The sequence below is a fragment of the Lissotriton vulgaris genome, chromosome 5 (assembly GCF_964263255.1).
Source record: "Lissotriton vulgaris chromosome 5, aLisVul1.2, whole genome shotgun sequence".
Lineage (NCBI taxonomy): Eukaryota > Metazoa > Chordata > Amphibia > Caudata > Salamandridae > Lissotriton > Lissotriton vulgaris.
Window position 1 is genome coordinate 1,058,998,889 of NC_141693.1, and position 18,276 is coordinate 1,059,017,164.

The 18,276-nt window shown below is 57.1% G+C and overlaps 1 protein-coding gene across 4 annotated transcripts in view; it reads left to right on the forward strand.

Annotated features, from left to right (window-relative positions):
- The window catches only part of PDCD11 (programmed cell death 11), a 640,465-nt gene that overhangs the window by 367,908 nt on the left and 254,281 nt on the right, over positions 1-18,276 (forward strand). The window lies entirely within an intron of this gene.

The window sequence follows — 18,276 nt, forward strand, 5'->3', positions numbered from 1 at the left end:
CCGCGCCAGTGGACGCAGATCTAAAGAGCAGTACTCCGGTCTTTGACCAAGTTTTTCGATTGTTTTTTCTCTTACTGTGCCTGATAGGATGCCTGGGTTTAAGAATTGCGATGACTGTGAGCGCACGATGTCGGTCACGGACCATCACCGCCTCTGTCTCCGGTGTCTGGGCCCCGACCACGACGTGGACTCCTGTGTCGACTGCCGGGCCCTCACCAACAAGGCTAGGCGGGAGCGGTCCCGCAAGCTGCTGGAGCTCCGGGTGTCGGCCCCACGTCGGGACCGGGAGCGGTCCCGGTCCGGCCGGAGGTCGAGAGAGCGTTCGAGGGAGCGGTCGAGGAGCCGCGCCGAGCGTTCCGGAAGTCGACACCACTCGTCAGGCTCGTCAGGTAGGAAGCACAAGAAGTCGGGGCGTCGTCATCGTACCCCCGACTCCCCCCGACGCTCGCGCGATGCGGCCGGGGGCTCGGGTGACCCCAACCCCGCGGCTCCGCGAGAGTCGCCGGCGCGGCCTGCCTCATACCCTCCGGTCCCTGGGCATGGCGCGACGCCTGAGGAGATCGAGGCGTTCCTCATGGCCATGAGGGCGCTCGCTTCTCCGACTGGGCCTACGGTGCCTTCGGGCCCAGTGCTACCGTCTGGGGGCCCTGGCGGTTCGGGTGTCCCTGCCTCGGCGCCGTCGGGTGCTCCGGCCCCGGCGCCGCCGACGGCTCCGACCCCGGCGCCGCAAGGGCCTTCGGGATCGGCGCCGGCTGGTCTTCCGGCCTCCCCGGCGCCGTTGCCATCGGGATTGCCCCCGACGCCGCCCCCGCGCGGCGCCGGTTCTCCAGTGCCGGCTCCGGCCGGCGGTGGGGTTCCGACGCCGGCTCCGGGCGGCGCCGTCCCCTTACCTTCTCCGACGCGGCGCCGGACGGGCGTCGCTCGACGCCGGTCCCGGCGCCGATGGGGCCCATGAACCCCGAGGAGCCGGTCTTCATCATTGACTCCGAATACGGAGAGGATGAGGAGTACGGTGAAGGTTGGGAGGGGTCCGAGGACCCTCTGTCACGCGAGTGCCAGTATGACCCGGACTGGACAGGTGACTTGGGGGATGCCAGTGGTTTGGACGACTCTCCTAACCCTGGTTTGATCTCTCCTCCTTCCGTGGCATCGGTGGAGGGAGCTGCCTATTCTGTGGTGCTGATGAGGGCTGCCAAGGCCTTAAACCTTGAGCTCCCCGTCGCGGCCGTGAGGCCTAACATCCTCACCGAGGTCTTCAAACCGCAGTCATGCCCACAGGAGCCACTGCTGCCGTTTAATGAAGCCTTGTCAGACGTTCTGTTGGGCACGTGGTCCAGGCCCGCTTCAGGTGCGCCTGTTGATCGGAACGTGGCCAGGCGCCACTGTCCTTGTCCGGACGACCCCAAGTACCTGTCTACCCACCCCACTCCTGAGAGTCTGGTGATCCATGCCTCGACCTCCCAGTCCGCATTCCCGTCGGCCCCGCCCGACCGGGAATCCAAGAGGTATGACCAGTTTGGCAAAAAGGTCTTCTCGTCCATTAGTTTGGGCCTGCGGTCTTGCAACACCGCCTGCCTCTTGGGCCGCTACACCCACTCTGTGTGGGATACGGTCGCGGAGCTGCTGCCAGAATGCCCCATGGAGGTGCGGGCAAAACTCGGTCAGGCTGTGGCTGAGGGCCGAGATGCAGCGAAATATTCAATTCGGTGTGGTCTTGATACGACCGACTCGCTGGGCAGAGCTATGTCTACGACGGTGGCGATTCGTCGGCACGCCTGGCTGAGATCCGCCAATTTTTCGGCTGATGTCCAGAATACCCTGATGGACATGCCGTTTGATGGCTGTCACCTGTTCGGTGACAAGGTGGACCACGCGCTGGAACGCTTCAAGGACTCTAGGGTCACGGCCAAGTCCTTGGGTCTCTCGACCCAGCGTCAGCAACCGGGTTCGTTTCGCCCCTTTCGTGGCCAAGGAAGGGGCGCCCCCACACGTGCTGTCAGCCACGCGCCGCAACAATCCTTTCAACGCGGTGGCGGCCGTGGAAACCGCCGTGGTGGCGGTCGGGGACAACGGCGGGGTCAGACCACACCCTCCCCCGCAGCATCTACCCCAAAATCCTCCTAGTCCGTGCTTTCGGCCCCATGTGACGCCAGTGGGTGGCAGGGTTCGCCATCACCACGCTCACTGGCGCACAATCACTTCGGACAGGTGGGTGCTGCAAATTGTCCGAAGGGGCTACTCCCTCCCCTTCGAGACCTCTCCTCCAGCCATGCCACCGCAGAACCACCGTGTGTCGGGGGACCACTTGACACTTCTGCAGGAGGAAGTTACGGCCCTCTTGGCCAAGGGGGCCATCGAGCGCGTTCCTGGGCCAGAAGTAGGGCGTGGTTGTTATTCCCACTACTTTCTGGTGCCCAAGAAGGACAAGGGGGGGGCCTACGTCCTATCTTGGATCTAAGGAACGTCAACGGCTTCCTCCGGAAGGAGAAGTTCAAGATGTTGACGTTAGCTCAGGTCTTGGCTGCTCTAGACCCGCAAGACTGGATGGTAGCGTTGGACTTGCAGGACGCCTATTTTCACATCCCCGTCCTGCCGGCCCACCGGCGTTACCTGCGGTTCACGGTAGGCCTGGAGCACTTTCAGTTTATCGTGCTCCCCTTCGGCCTTACCAGCGCCCCACGGGTGTTCACAAAGGTGATGGCGGTGGTCGCAGCCCATCTGCGCAGGTTAGGGGTTTCAGTCTTCCCCTACCTAGACGACTGGTTGTTGAAGGCGGGCTCGCCCCAGACAGTCGTCCACCACCTTCAGATGACGGCAGACCTCTTGCACGACCTGGGGTTCTCCATCAATGTGCCGAAATCACACCTGTGTCCCTCTCAAAAGCTCCTCTTCATCGGAGCGGTTCTGGACTCGGCGCAGTTTCGGGTTTATCCTCCGGAACGGCGGGTTCGGGATATTCAGGCTTTGATTCCCATCTTTCAGCCGCTATCCCGAGTTTCGGTCAGGTTGACGCTGCGGCTGCTGGGACTGATGGCTTCCTGCATCCTTCTGGTGCATCACGCCCGGTGGCGGATGCGGGCTCTGCAGTGGGACCTGAAGTTTCAGTGGGCCCAGCATCAGGGCAACTTGTCCGACCACGTCTTGATCTCGGAGGGCACTGCGATACAACTGCAGTGGTGGCTTACGGACCGCGATTGGGTCAGGGGCAAGTCCCTCTCCCTTCCCCAACCGGAGCACGTTGTCGTGACGGACGCGTCCCTCCAGGGCTGGGGGGGCCACTTGGGAGAGGCGGAGATCAGAGGCATCTGGTCTCCGGCGGAGTCCCGGCTCCATATCAACTTGTTGGAGCTGCGGGCGATTCGTCTGGCACTGAAGGCATTCCTCCCCTTTGTCAACGGGAGTGTAGTGCAGGTGTTCACCGACAACACCACCGCCATGTGGTACTGCAACAAACAGGGCGGTGTGGGGTCGTGGACCCTTTGCCAGGAGGCTCTGCGCCTCTGGCAATGGCTGGAACGTCAGGGCGTGACTCTGACGGTTCAACACCTGGCAGGTTCTCTGAACGCCAGGGCGGACGAACTCAGCCGTCGGTGCTCGATGGATCACGAATGGCGTCTGAACTCGGACGTGGTGCAAGGCATCTTTCTGCAATGGGGAGAGCCTTGGTTAGATCTATTCGCCACAGAAGAGAACGCGCAATGTCATCAGTTCTGCGCGTTGGAGTTTCCAAGACGGCACCCGCACGGCGACGCCTTTCGGCACGAGTGGAGTTGCGGTCTGTTATACGCCTTTCCGCCTATACCACTTCTGCCCAGAGTGCTGAAGAAGATCAGGCGCGACCGGGCCCAAGTTATCCTTGTGGCTCCGGACTGGGCTCGAAGGTACTGGTATCCCGAGCTACTCAGCATGTCAGTCGGTCCCCCGATCCGTCTGCCTCTTCAGGAGGACCTTCTGTCGCAGCAGCAGGGGACGGTCCTCCACCCGAACCTGTCCAGTCTCCACCTCCATGCTTGGAGATTGAGCGGCGGCAGTTGAGGCCATTTGACTTGCCTCCTGAAGTCTGTGATGTTATTCTGGCAGCCAGGCGTCCCTCCACTAAGTCGGTATACGCCTGTCGGTGGAACAGATTTGTGGCATGGTGCACAGCAAAGGCTGTGGATCCTCTCTCTGCCCCTCTTTCGGAGGTTCTTCTGTTTCTTCTTTCTCTTGCCCAGCGGGGCTCTGCTCTGGGCACTATCAAAGGCTACCTTTCTGCCCTTTCAGCCTTTTTGAGGCTTCCTGATCAGCCTTCTTTGTTCAAATCCCCGATTGTAACTCGGTTCTTAAAAGGCATCACTCACATGTTTCCACCTGTTCCGTTTGTGATGCCTCAGTGGGATTTGAACCTGGTTCTGACCTTCCTGATGTGTGCTCCCTTTGAGCCCCTTCATTCTTGTCCTCTCCGTCTCCTGACTTTAAAGACGGCTTTCCTGGTTGCCATCACCTCTGCCAGGAGAGTGAGTGAGCTCCAGGCTCTTTCTGTCCAACCTCCTTTCCTGTCCATTCATCCTGACAAGGTGGTTCTGAGGACTAGACCTTCTTTCCTGCCCAAGGTTGTTTCGGCCTTTCACATCGGGCAGTCCATCACCCTCCCTTCCTTCTTCCCGCCTCCGCATCCTTCAAAGGATGAAGAGCGGCTCCACCGTCTGGACCCAAAACGTGCGCTTTCATTCTACATGGATCGCACACGCCAGTTCCGGGTGGATAACCAACTGTTTGTTGGCTACGTGGGTGCGAAGAAGGGACGGGCGGTTTGTAAGCGAACCATCTCTCGATGGGTCGTCCTCTGCATCAAAGCGTGCTACTCTTTGGCTCGGAAGGAGCCTCCTGTTGGGCTGAGGGCCCATTCCACTCGGGCCACGGCGGCTACTACTGCCCTGGGCCGGGGAGTCCCCTTGCAGGACATTTGCCAAGCGGCTACGTGGGCCTCGCTGCACACCTTTGCGAGGCACTACTGCCTGGACAGTCAAGTCCGGAGGGATGGCTTCTTTGGCCGTTCTGTCCTCCAGGACTTTCTGGTGTAGTTTTGTATTGGTTCGCAGACCCACCACCGGGGTTGGTATTGCTGGGGTATGTATTCTAAGGTAAGGAATCTAACACTAACGTGTTTCTTTCAGATGAACAAGTTACTTACCATCGGTAACGATATATCTGTAAGAAACATTAGTTAGTGTTAGATTCCTTACCGAACCCACCCATCCTCCCCGTTCTGCGAACTGATACCTAGGGTTAAGGTCATCCCTTTCAGGGCTCTAGTTTTTACATGGCACCAGTGTTGGTTCTCTCATGGCTCTGCGTCTCCTGGCGCCGAAATGCTGTGTGCAAAGAACTGACGTCAGCGCGCGGAGGCGGCGTCTATATACTCCAGCGACGTCATCACGGCGCACGACGCCAACGACGGACGCGGAGCCGCAGGGGACGCCTGCAGACGACGCCTACCGACGCGCAGGGGTACTGCTACGCAAAAGTTTCCGGATCCAGACTGACGCCTGGGGATATTCTAAGGTAAGGAATCTAACACTAACTAATGTTTCTTACAGATATATCGTTACCGAAGGTAAGTAACTTGTTCAACAAGCTGTAAATGTGGAGGAATTGTAAATCTGAGTCTTAACTTTAAGTTGGTATCCCTAGTTTGAAATGTGGTAGCAGGGAAAATACAGCAAACTGACTGGATGATTGGTAGCCTCAAAGCACTGCCAAGCACTGCCATAAAGGAAACATATGTTTAGAGCAGGAAAAGCAAAGTGATATGCAAGAGGTTTTTTTTATTTTTTTTAAAGAAATAAAGACAAATATTGAAAAGCTTCTACCTTCCCATTAAAATGAAACTTCTGATACATGTATATATGCTTGTGATTTGAAATAAAATAGCTCATAGTTTCTATAATGGTTTTCTGTCTACTTGTTTCTGTATTGTACTATATTGTTTTGAGGTTCAAATTATAGAAGGTGCTTAGGCGAGGGTCCCCAGCTTCCAGTTTAATTTAATGGGGTCCTCAAAAGGTTAAGAACTGCTGGCCTAGAGTACTATTAAACCTTAAAAATAAAAGCTGAGACATTTTTAGTTGGTCAGGCCTAGGGTTCCATTGCTTTGTGTTTCTGATAGACTACTAGCCGCAGATTCCTGCACGTACAATTATCCCCAGGCGTGAGACTGGATCCGGAAACTTTTTTGCCACAGCATCCCTGCGCGCCGGGGGCGGGGGACACCAAGTGACTCCGCCCAGGCGTCGTCCGCGCACTTGACGTCAGCGAGGTCACATAAGCCCCACTCCGGCGCACCTACGTCAGTTTTTTCCTTTTCCGCAAGCAACGCGGATCCGGTCTTGCTGCGGGCCTGTTTGGGGCCCTTTTTAGGTCTCGCACCTGCGAACGGATCGCGAAGCGATCGTCGCTGCGAGACTCTATTGCAATCAGTTCTGCTTACAAGGAGTCAAGGGAGACAGGAGACAAGAGATGGGCACACGCGCAAACGGATCAGGTCGCGCGCGCTTCCTGTCTCCCATGGCTCCTTGTAAGCAGACACACGCACACACACACACACACACACATAGAGAACCCCCCCCTCTGCCGCGCACACACACACACACGCACATACATAGAGAACCCCCCGCACCCCCCTCCGCCGCGCGCGCACACACACATCCCCTCCCTCAACCTCCCCCCACTTCTCCCCATTCCCCCCCCCCCTCCCCCCCACTCACCGGGCTCTTCTCGCATGTCCCTCTCCCTCCGCAGCGGGTCACCCTCAGCGGCAGCAGGCTCGACGTGTCTTCTTCGTCATCCACAGCTTGCGCAGGGACAGCAGACGTGCACGCGCACGGCAACGGCGTCTCATGCATTCCCTACGTGGTTTTGGTTTCGCGCCCGGGGGTGCACCCTGGGCCGATGCGAGTGACGCGGCACATTTACCCTCACCAACCATTGTAGGAATAGAAAAAATCAGTGCAGAAGCAGAAAAAAAACATACATAAGACGTTCGATGGATGTTGCAGAACTGATCAAAAAGGTCTATAAGAATACAAAGTGCCTCAGAGCCATACTATTGATAAAAGGCACTTTTCAAATGTTCCTGACGTGGCACTCTCATTGAGACACACATTTTCCCACACCCAACACAGATATACAACTCAAGTGTCCCGTGTGCTCGCAGATGTGTGCACATCCTGAGTCTGTGAACCACAACTGGGTTATGTGTGGGGTTCCATCTGGGCTGTTATTGTTAATTCGCTTTTGTGCAGCGCACAATCTGCAGCTTCCATGGCATCGCAGTGCGTATTTGGTGGACCGTGGCATGACAAGGTGACACAGCGGTTGCAGTAGGCGAATTTTGATCAGTAGGAGAAATTTGATATTGATGGTAGTGAAAGTATGGAGGAGTATGTGTAAAAGAAGACATGCGACGCCTCGCTGAGGCAGGTCACATGGATTTACTTTCCCCAGGAACACGGGTGACGGTGCGCGTGCTATAACGGGCAGCGAGTGGGGTTGCCATGGCGGTGAGGGATTGTTTGCCGCTGGGGGTATGGCAGGGCAGGAGCACATCTAGGTAAGCTTAAGGGGATGTCCCCGAGGCAGGAGAGCGGCCTCTTGGCCAACACACGGCACGCACCGTGTCTGCACTGTGGTTAACGGTCTAGATTTGTCATTTGTAAAGGGGAAGGACGGAGGGGCCCATGGGAGCAAGGTGGCACCGGGCAAAGACAAAAGGAATGGACCAGCGCAGATTGTGAGAAGCGAGTCCCTGCTGCCAGAGCATGAGCTGTCTGGCACAAAAAGAATAGCGGGGACCGCAGGAGACACAGCCCGATAGTGTTTGTAGAGGAGGGGGCAGAGGCAGTGAGGGGAGCCTAATACCAGCAATGCCGTATGCCCAAAATAAGCCGGGCAGCAGGGAAGAAAGTGTCAGAGAAGGGAGGAGAGGACCGGGGAGAGTAAATGGGGCCCCTGCAAGTGAAACAAGCATTTGCAATGTAATAGGTCTCGCAGTTACACAAGTTTAAGCTATTGGCATTGTATATAACAATGCCTTTTTTATGTTTTTAAAAAGAAAACAAAAATAAAAGGGATTGTTATTTGCAATGTCAATAGCTCAAACTCTCATCAATGCGAGACCTATTGCATTGCAAATGCTTGTTTCTTCACCAATTGTCTTCTGTCTGGTGGAACAGTGTGCGAATGCCTTCGGGCTTCAAAACTTGCACGTCGTGTGGGCGTCTTATCTCGGCGACAGACCCTCATCTCATTTGTATGTGGTGTTTGGGGGAGGATCATGGCACCACTGATTGTGAGGCGTATCAACAGTTGAAGCCGAAGTCGCAGCGGGAGCACCGCATGAAACTTCTATCGGCGCGACTCTCCAGGTCGACCTCCTCCCCTCGATCAGCTCCGGCAGACTGCTTCAGATACGGCCATGGTCGTCGTCCCCATCCTTCTCCGATGTCGCGAGAGCGTCATTCCCCGGTGGTTAAGTGTCGCAGTTTGTCCCCGGGGGCTGGTGTTCGGCTTTCCGGGGGCGTGGACTCTCCGCGGGTGATGCGGCCCGCGTGTCGCCCTCCTATCCACCACTTCCCGGTGCTGGGGCGTCGAGAGTCCAGATGGACACATACGCGGCGGCTTTGCAGGCCTCGCTGGCGTCTCCTCTTCCTTCCCCTCCTGGAGCGTCGGCAGATCCCTTGCCTCATGCGGGGCCCTCCGTTGCGCCCCCGCCAGCTGCTCCGGCACCAGCGCCGACTGGTTCGGATCTTGTAGTGTAGTTCCTAGTTTCCCACTAGGCCCTGCGCATTGGAATAACATAAACAGTAGTATCGACGTGGAACTGCGGATATTCCAGGCCTCCACTGACTATGCTAAACTTAATTGGGTTGTGTTACCAACTAGCTCAGAGGTCACTGGAAACTTTCTTCTCTGCATAGGAAGTGATCAGCTTCCTTGGCACAGACAAGAAGGGATTCAGTTTTCCAACAACCGTGCAACATGACAACTTTGCTCCTCAGATCAAGAGTCGATCTCTAGGGTCGTGTGAAACAATAGACATGTATTTCACTCAGTCAGTCTAGTGCAGTTTACTTTCACGAGATGTAGAGAATAGAGAGACGGGCGTTTGTCAATAAAAGGTTAACATTTATTGAACAGTCTTTCTTCTCGTACAAGAGAAATGTATTGCCACAATTGCAATAATTGTTATTATAAAAAGTACGTACAGTAAGATAAGGATTGCAAAATAGAACTGTAAAAGCATTGATATGGTTTCTTAGCCATACAATGGTTTAAAAGTAATAAAACATATATACAGTCATATATACATTAGGCTAACATACTCAACTGGTGCTTCTAACTAAGCCTACCCCAGTGTGCCTGACCTAAGCCTAACACGTGAAAGGGAAGTAAGTAAGTAGCTTCAAGTTAAGTTGGTTTTGCCAAGGTTTGTTTCAAGAATTCTCGTCTAAGGGTTTAGTCAACACCATACCTCTGAATAGAATTATGGAGGATTGGTATCTCCTTCAGGGGTCTCTCTCGATATCCCAGTCACCCGCGAGGGTAAACCGGAAGCGCCGGGACTGGATTTCTCTGCACGAGAAAGGCAGCGGCTCTCTTCAGCGCGTCGAGGAAGGAGGGGTGACAGCGTCCGCGGGCAGCTGGAATCTGCTGGATGTCTTCGCAGAGGACGGCTGTTCAGCTCCTTAAGCGTACTGCACCATAGTTCGCGCTGTAGCGGCGATAATGGTAATCAGCAGCTTCACCACCACAGGATAGCAGGCTGCAGCGACAGAGTGCTAGATTTACCAACACAGGGTCATGCAGGCAGCTGGCATCAGCAACAGGCAACGAACTCGCATTGCTTAAGGCAACGTTGGTAATATTTATACCTGACAGGTGCCGGGTTTGACGCAAGTTTGCTGGACATAAGACGTCAATTAAAGATGTCACTAGGAAGTGACAGTTATCAGTTGCTCATTAGAGTTCCATTACTAATCAAAACATAGCAAGCGGGGATTTCCAGGTTTGCTGAGTTTTTATCTTGTTGAAGAACTCAGAGTGTTATCTAGGAATATCAGATAGTGACTACTGCTCTGTCATTGCACTAATTGGTCGCAAAGGAAGTAGCAGAGAGTCATGCTGGAATGTGGCTCTGTTCGTGTGAGGCCAGAGATGACTTTTCAGAAAATCGCACTTGAACGGTTATGCCAATATAGGGAATAAATGGATTTATAGCCGAATAGGGGCATAAGGTCACAGTATCGATCAGGAACCTAGATAAGCACGCAACAATCTAGGCTTGGAGACTATGGTGCTTCGTGGGTGCGACCCCTCTAGGCGCCCTCCTTTAGGCCACGGCGCCTCTGCCATGCCGCAAACTCCAGCGAAAGTCCCTGTGGTGTCGCGGGAGGTCACCAGGGCTCTGGTGTCATCCCCGAAGTCCTCCGCCAGCCTCAGCCCAGAATGTTGCATGCAAGTTTTGAAGCCTGAAGGCATTCACGCACTGTTCCACCAGACAGAAGACAATTGGTGAAGAAAAAAGGGCCCCAAACAGTCCCGCAGCAAGACTGGATCCGCGTTGCATGCGGAAAAGGAAAAAACTGACGTAGGTGCGCCGGGGTGGGGCTTATGTGACCTCGCTGACGTCACGTGCGCGGACGACGCCTGGGCGGAGTCGCTTGGTGTCGCACCGCCCCTAGCGCACAGGGATGCTGTGGCAAAAAAGTTTCCGGATCCAGTCTTACGCCTGGGGATAATTTTACGTGAAGGAATCTGTGGCTATTAGTCTCTATCAGAAACACAAAGCAATGCAACCCCAGGCCTGACCAACTAAAAATGTCTCCACTTTTATTTTTAAGGTTTAATAGTATATGAACTCTAGGCCAGCAGTTCTTAACCTTTTGACTTCTGAGGACCCCATTAAATTACAACTGGAAGCTGGGGACCCTGGCCTAAGCCCTCTCTATAATTTGAACCTCAAAGCAATATAGTACAATACAGAAACAAGTATACACAAAACCATTATACAATCCTCCGGTCCCTCTCGTCCCTCCACTCAGGCGGCTGCTTCAGCGGGGGTCGAGCCGGCGCCGTTCTGGCGTCGCCCCGTGGCCTCTTAGGCACCGGCCCCACTCCGGTCCCCGGTGCGGTGTGACTTGAAGGAGCCCTATCCGGTCTCTCCTTCAGCGCTGGATGGTGCAGGCGTTCTACCTCAGGTTGCAGACTCCACTGCTCCACATAGAGGTCGTGCCACGGATTTGTCCTCGGATGCTCCCTCTTCCCCGGAGACCGGCCGCTGTGTGGTGTCTTTTTTTCACTGGCGTTGTCGAAAGGTGGCTCCCCGCCTTTTCTGAACCGAGGTGCTCGTCGAAGGAGCGGCAGGTTCCCCATTCTTTGGTGCCTTCTGGCTTCCAGGTCTGGCCTTTGTCCGTCCTGCTTGGCTTCGGAGACGGCCGACTTAGTCTGCAGCCGTCACCCATGGAGGAACTGATTTTTTTTTTCTCCACTGGGCCCTACAAAGGTGGTTGCGGCCTTCGCTCACGCGATGTCCGCAGCTGTGGGCATTCTGCGCATGGGGGACCGGTTAGCTCATTTCCCGGAGGACCATCTCTTGGAGGTTCTCCACCAGGGCTCTGATGGAAGGGAGATCTTGCTCCCCTTTGAGGGTTCGCTCCTTTCTTCCCTGACAGAAGCTTGGAGGCGTCCCGCCTTGCGGGATCCGGTGCCTCAACACCTTCTTCACCGACCCCTTCCGGCACCGCGTGATCTGGCATGCCTCTCCCTCCACCCCTCTGCTGGCAATCCACTTTTGCGGACCGCCTTAGCCTCCCTGCCGCCACTGTTGACTCCTCCGTCCCGGGAGGCCCACTGGCTGGACTTCTGGGGGCGCAACATGTTCGCCTCAACCAGTGCTGCCCTGCGGGCCCTTAACACCTTGTATGCATTGGCGAGGGCCTCCTCTTGTTTGTAGGACTCGGTTGAGTCTCTGGGATCCGCGACTTACCAGGAAAACGTTCAGGTGGAGTTACTGCATCATGCTTTGGATGGCCGGGAGCTAGCAGCGTTTATTCTCCGCTCTGCTCTGGACATCTCAGAGGTGCTGGGCCGGGCCATGGTTCCTCAGTCGCCCTCCGTCGCCATGCTTGGCTTCGGGACGGCGTGTTTCCTGAGAATTTTCGGAAGCGGCTCATCGATCTTCCGTTTGATCGTAGCCTGTTCCATGCCCTGGCTAATTTTGCCATCCAGAGGTTCGTGGCGGGGCTCCGTCCTCCTCCACCTCCTATTCCTCCTCCTCCACCTTATTCTCCTTCTCCTCCTCCTCCTCCTCCTCCTTCCCCTCCTCAGTGACTGCTGGGTTTGGGCCTTGTGGTGCCCTTGCTATGGATGGTATTTCCTGGCCATTGAATCCTCCTTGATGGGACTTTGGCGTTGTTGGCTGCTGGACGGCCCTTGTTGCCTGTGTGTGTGTGTTTTTGCTGGAGTAGTTCCACAGACTTGGCTCTGAGATTAGGCATTCTGTTTTTTTCTTTGGCCTGATCTTAAGCCTTCTGCGGGGTTGTTTTTTTCCCCGTTACTCTTATGCTTTCTCCTCCGCTGCGGAAGTTCTTCCAAAGAGGGCTTGCATGTTTTGGGACTTACCGTACCCTATGTGGGGCAGTGGTAGCTGTTTTATAGCTCTGCTATGCTGGGGAGTGCTGGTTGCCTTCAGGTGCCTGTTCTCCATGGCGTCTCTGTATGTTGCTATTGCATCTTGAGGTTGTGTGCGTGGCCCTTGTAGTGGTAGGCCTGGCCATTTGCTCTCCTTCCTGCTCTTGTGCTGAGAGCTGGGATGCTTCAGTGTCCTTCCTGCTTCTGGCGGCTTCTGGTTATGGCTGCCGTTTTGGCTGGCCTGTTGCCTTCCCTCTGGGAGGGCTCGCCTCTTCCTGGTCTTCTTCTTGTACCTCTGCCTGTCTAGGCATTGAGTGGAGGCTTGGTTGCCCTGGGGGTGGAGTGGGGTGCTTCGGCCTCTTCGGCTTGCCCTTAGTTCCTCTGTTGTGAGTGTATGGGCCTCCACTCTTCCTTCTTCCTCCTACATCCCTTTTGGGGCTGCTGGCGTTTGACTGGTGGTGGTCCTCTTGCCTGGTAGGAACGAGGTTGCCTCCCTGGTACACAGGGCTGGTCCCCTAGGGCCTCCTGTCCCGTCCAGGCTGGTGGGGTCCTTCGCAGACCCTCCTTCCCGGTGAGTATTGCTAGGGTATCTATTCTACGTGAAGGAATCTTTGGCTAGTAGTCTCTATCAGATGTACGAGTTACTTACCTTCGGTAACGGTGTATCTGGTAGAGACGATTCTAGCCGCAGATTCCTTCACGGCCCGCTCTTATTCCCCATTCTGCGAGAACCCCTGGGCTGCTCTTTGGTTCTCGCCTCCCGGTGGGGGGCCATGTCCTCTGTGAGTACCTTCGTTTGCTCTTGACGAAGGCTCCGTCTGGTGGCTACTCTTCCTCCACTTTGGTTCTGGGAAGGTGGGGTTCTGGTGCTCATATACCCCGCTGCTTTGGTTGCTCCGGGTCGGGGAGGTTTCCTCCCATCTCTCCCTTCCTCTTCTACGGGCCTGGCCCCTCTACTACCTCTGAGTCGGGGCCCTTTGGTCGTGCCTTACCCTTGTTTCTGGGGGGGTGGGTGCCCTCTAGGCTAAGGGGGCTGGAGGTTGGTTGTTCCTGCCTGTTGGAACTGTCGTCCCTTCCTTCTTTTAGGGTGTGGTTGTAGGCCTGCTGCATGTGACATGACGTTTATGCAGGTTCCCTGTCTCCGGGGGAGAGGTGGGGGGTTGCTGTATATGTATTGGCTGGGTGGCTGCTCAGGGCTCTGCTCTGTTCTTCCTCTCTTTCTCTGCCCTTGAACACTGCGGTGTTGCACTGTTTCTATAGGGTTTCTTTTTTAGTATACTCTATCTGAAAGAAACACGTTAGTATTAGATTCCTTACCTTAGAATATCCCCAGGCGTCAGTCTGGATCCGGAAACTTTTGCGTAGCAGTACCCCTGCGCGTCGGTAGGCGTCGTCTGCAGGCGTCCCCTGCGGCTCCGCGTCCGTCGTTGGCGTCGTGCGCCGTGATGACGTCGCTGGAGTATATAGACGCCGCCTCCGCGCGCTGACGTTAGTTCTTCTTTTTTCCGCGCCAGTAAGCGCAGATCCGAAGAGCAGTACTCCGGTCTTTTGACCAAGTTTGTTAACTTTCTGTATCTCTTTTTGGTGCCTGGTAGGATGCCCGGTTTCAAGAATTGTGACGGTTGTGACCGCAGGTGTCGGTCACGGACCATCACCGACTCTGCCTCCGGTGCCTGGGCCCCAACCACGACGTGGACGCCTGCGTCGATTGCCGGGCTCTGACTAATAAGGCTAGACGGGAGCGGTCCCGCAAGCTACTCGAGCTCCGGGTGTCGGCCCCGCGTCGGGAGCGGTCCCGGTCCGGCCGGAGGTCCAGGGAGCGTTCGAGGGAGCGGTTGCGGAGCCGCGCCGGACGCTCCGGAAGTCGCCACCATTCGTCGGGCTCTTAAGGTAAGAAACACAAGAAGTCGGGGCGTCGTCATCGTACCCCCGACTCCCCCCGACGCTCGCACAACGCGGCCGGGGGTTCGGGTGACCCCAACCCAGCGGCTCCGCGAGAGTCGCCGGCGCGGCCTGCTTCATACCCTCCGGTCCCTGGGCAAGGTGCGACGCCTGAGGAGATTGAGGCATTCCTCATGGCCATGAGGGCGCTCACTTCTCCGACGGGGCTTCCGGCGCCTTCGGGCCCAGTGAACCCGTCTGGGGGCCCTGGTGGCTCGGGTGTCCCTGACTCGACGCCATCGGGTGCTCCGGCCCCGGTGCCGCCGACGGCTCCGACCCCGGCGCCGCAAGGGCCTTCGGGGTCGACGCCGGGTGGTCTGCCGGCCGCTCCGGCGCCGATTCCATCGGGGTTGGCCCCGACGCCGCCCCTGCACGGCGCCGCTTCTCCTGTGCCTGCTCCGGCCGGCGCCGGTGCTCCGGCGCCGGCTCCGGGCGGCGTTGTCCCCATACCCTCCCCGAATCCGGACGCGGAGTCGAACCGACGTCGCTAGACGCCGGGCTCGACGCCGATGGGGCCTGTGAACCCCGAGGAGCCGGTCTACATCGTTGACTCCGAATATGGAGATGATGAAGAGTACGGGGAAGGTTGGGAGGGGTCTGAGGACCCTCTGTCACGTGAGTGTCAGTATGACGTGGACTGGACAGGTGATTTGGGGGATGCCAGTGGTCTGGACGACTCTCCTAACCCTGGCTTTGTCTCCTCCTTCCGTGGCATCGGAGGAGGGAGCTGCGTATTCAGTGGTGCTGATGAGGGCTGCCAAGGCCTTACACCTTGAGCTCCCCGTCGCGGCCGTGAGGCCTAACATCCTCACTGAGGTCTTCAAACCGCAGTCATGCCCACAGGAGCCACTGCTGCCGTTTAACGAAGCCTTGTCAGACGTTCTGTTGGGCACGTGGTCCAGGCCCTCTTCAGGTTCGCCTGTTGATCAAAACGTGGCCAGACGCCACCGTCCGTGTCCGGACGACCCCAAGTTCCTGTCCACCCATCCCACCCCTGAGAGTCTGGTGATCCAGGCCTCGACTTCCCAGACCGCATTCCCGTCGGCCCCGCCCGACCGGGAATCTAAGAGGTATGACCAGTATGGCAAGATGGTCTTCTCGTCCCTGAGTTTGGGACTGCGGTCTTGCAACACCGCTTGCCTCTTGGGCCGTTACACCCACTCTGTGTGGGATACGGTTGCGGAACTGCTGCCAGAATGCCCCATGGAGGTGCGGGCGAAGCTGTGGCTGAGGGCCGAGACACATATTCCATACGGTGTGGTCTTGATACGACCGACTCGCTGGGCAGAGCTATGTCCACAACGGTGGCGATTCGTCGCCACGCCTGGCTGAGATCCGCCAACTTTTCGGCAGATGTCCAAAATGCCTTGATGGACATGCCGTTTGATGGCTGTCGCCTCTTTGGTGACAAGGCGGACCACGCGCTGGAACGCTTCAAGGACTCCAGGGTCACGGCCAAGTCCTTGGGTCTCTCGACCCAGCGCCAGCAAACGGGTTTGTTTCGCTCCTTTCGTGGCCAAGGAAGGGGCGTCCCCACACGTGCTGCCAGCCACGCGCCGCAACTATCCTTCCAACGCGGTGGTGGCCGTGGAAACCGCCGTGGAGGCGGTCGGGGTCAACGGCGGCGTCAGGCCACACCTCCCCCCGCAGCATCTGCCTCCAAATCCTCCTAGTCCGTGCTTTCAGGCCCATGTGACGCCAGTGGGTGGCAGGGTTCGCCATCACCACGCCCGCTGGCGCACAATCACATCGGACAGGTGGGTGCTGCAACTCGTCCGAAGGGGCTACTCCCTCCCCTTCGAGACCGGTCCTCCAGCCATGCCACCGCAGAACGACCGTGTGTCGGGGGACCACTTGACACTTCTGCAGGAGGAAGTTACGGCCCTCTTGGCCAAGGGGGCCATCGAGCGCGTTCCTGGGCCAGAAGTAGGGCGTGGTTGGTATTCCCACTACTTTCTGGTGCCCAAGAAGGACAAAGGGGGCCTACGTCCTATCTTGGATCTACGGAACGTCAACGGCTTCCTCCGGAGGAGAAGTTCAAGATGTTGACATTGGCTCAGGTCTTGGCTGCTCTCGACCCGCAAGACTGGATGGTAGCGTTGGACTTGCAGGATGCGTATTTTCACATCCCCGTCCTGCCGGCCCACCGGCGTTACCTGCGGTTCACGGTAGGCCAGGAGCACTTTCAGTTTATCGAGCTCCCCTTCGGCCTTACCAGCGCCCCACGGGTGTTCACAAAGGTGATGGCGGTGGTCGCAGCCCATCTGCGCAGGTTAGGGGTTTCAGTCTTCCCCCTACCTAGACGACTGGTTGTTGAAGGCGGGCTCGCCCCAGACAGTCGTCCACCACCTTCAGGTGACGGCAGACCTCTTGCACGACCTGGGGTTCTCCATCAATGTGCCGAAATCACACCTGTGTCCCTCTCAAAAGCTCCTTTTCATCGGAGCGGTTCTGGACTCGGCGCAGTTTCGGGTTTATCCTCCGGAACGGCGGGTCCTGGATATACAGGCTTTGATTCCCATCTTTCAGCCGCTGTCCCGGGTTTCGGTCAGGTTGACGCTGCGGCTGCTGGGGCTGATGGCTTCATGCATCCTTCTGGTGCATCACGCCCGGTGGCGGATGCGGGCTCTGCAGTGGGACCTGAAGTTTCAGTGGGCCCAGCATCAGGGCAACTTGTCCGACCACGTCTTGATCTCGGAGGGCACTGCGAGACAACTGCAGTGGTGGCTTACGGACCGCGATTGGGTCAGAGGCAGATCCCTCTCCCTTCCCCAACCGGAGCACGTTGTCGTGACGGACGCGTCCCTCCAGGGCTGGGGAGGCCACTTGGGAGAGGCGGAGATCAGAGGCATCTGGTCTCCGGCGGAGTCCCGGCTCCATATCAACCTGTTGGAGCTACAGGCGATTCGTCTAGCACTGAAGGCATTCCTCCCCTTTGTCAACGGGAGTGTAGTGCAGGTGTTCACGGACAACACCACCGCCATGTGGTACTGCAACAAACAGGGCGGGGTGGGGTCGTGGACCCTTTGCCAGGAGGCTCTGCGCCTCTGGCAGTGGCTGGAACGTCAAGGCGTGACTTTGACGGTTCAACACCTGGCAGGTTCTCTGAACGCCAGGGCGGACAAACTCAGCCGTCGGTGCTCGATGGATCACGAATGGCGTCTGAACTCGGACGTGGCGCAAGGCCTCTTTCTGCGATGGGGAGAGCCTTGGTTAGATCTATTCGCCACAGAAGAGAACGCGCAATGTCATCAGTTCTGCGCGTTGGAGTTTCCAAGACGGCACTCGCACGGCGACGCCTTTCGGCGCGAGTGGAGTTGCGGTCTGTTATACGCCTTTCCGCCTATACCACTTCTGCCCAGAGTGCTGAAGAAGATCAGGCGCGACCGGGCCCAAGTTATCCTTGTGGCTCCGGACTGGGCTCGAAGGTACTGGTATCCCGAGCTACTCAGCATGTCAGTCGGTCCCCCGATCCGCCTGCCCCTTCAGTAGGACCTTCTGTCGCAGCAGCAGGGGACGGTCCTCCACCCGAACCTGTCCAGTCTCCACCTCCATGCTTGGAGATTGAGCGGCGGCAGTTGAGGCCATTTGACTTGCCTCCTGAAGTCTGTGATGTAATTCTGGCAGCCAGGCGTCCCTCCACAAAGTTGGTATACGCCTGTCGGT